Here is a 995-nt window from a genome sequence, read left to right as displayed (position 1 = left end):
GTCCATCTTGGTAGATAACATGTCTACCTCCTTGAGTTGATGCATACTTCCACCTCTCTTGTGGGTCTAAACACATTATTCATTCCAGCCTTGGTTGGAGGCCATCTTCTCCATAAGAGTGGTTGTAGCTAGAAGTGTAAGTGACAAGAATGCACCTCCAGCAGCAGCATCCATGGTCTCACAGGTACTATTGGTCAACCCGTGGTAGATCGTCTACATGAGTAGCCAATTCTTCATCCCTTGATGCGGACATTCTGATATATAGTCTTGAAAGCATTGCCATGCCTCAGGGACAGATTCATCATGTTGCTACTAAAAACTTGAAATTCTCCCATGTAGAGCATTGGTCTTGCCCGTGGGAAAGAACTTTGCTAGGAAGGTAGTGGAGCAGTTATCCCATGTACTGTTTCTATCTTTGTTGGCGTAGAACCACTGCTTCACCTTCCCCAAAAGTGAGAATGAGAAGAGGCAAAGTAGTATGGCGTCCTTGGTTACTTCCTTGATGGTAAAAGTGCTGCAGATCTCTAAGAAGTGTTGGAGATGAGCACTAGCATGTTCATGTGCCTTTCCACAAAACTGGCTCGCTTGCACCATGTTGATGAGAGCCAGCTTGAGCTTGAATCCATTATCTCCAACATTGGTTGTTGGTCTAGTATGAATGTTAGCCGTAGTTGGAGTAGAGAATTCATGGAGAGTCTTGTCAGCCATGGCTTCAAATTCTAGTGTTAAGCTTCACCTTATCTAGTTGTCTTTTGACTCTAAAGCTAAAACTTTCTTGAGGTTAGCTCTAGTTCTCTTATGTAATGCTTCTGGATTGTCTACATAGTTTTTTGGAAGGTCAAAACCGATCATACATTACCCTACATAAGATATGAAAGTAGACAAAATAAGGGTAATCCTTCTTGAGTAGGGGTATATGGTTTATCTCGATCACATCAATAAGTATAAGTTTATTAATACTTCCTTTGCCTAGCTACCTTCCCCGGCAACAGCAC

General features: G+C 42.3%; 1 non-coding gene across 1 annotated transcript; it reads left to right on the top strand.

Annotated features, from left to right (window-relative positions):
• Positions 1-235: 235 nt before the first annotated feature.
• LOC136511747 (small nucleolar RNA R71) lies at positions 236-344 on the top strand. The gene has a single exon (XR_010772818.1). It is a non-coding gene; the product is annotated as a small nucleolar RNA R71 (small nucleolar RNA).
• The last annotated feature ends 651 nt before the right edge of the window (positions 345-995 follow it).

The sequence above is a fragment of the Miscanthus floridulus genome, chromosome 1 (genome assembly GCF_019320115.1).
Source record: "Miscanthus floridulus cultivar M001 chromosome 1, ASM1932011v1, whole genome shotgun sequence".
Lineage (NCBI taxonomy): Eukaryota > Viridiplantae > Streptophyta > Magnoliopsida > Poales > Poaceae > Miscanthus > Miscanthus floridulus.
This window is presented reverse-complemented; position numbering and strand designations above follow the sequence as displayed.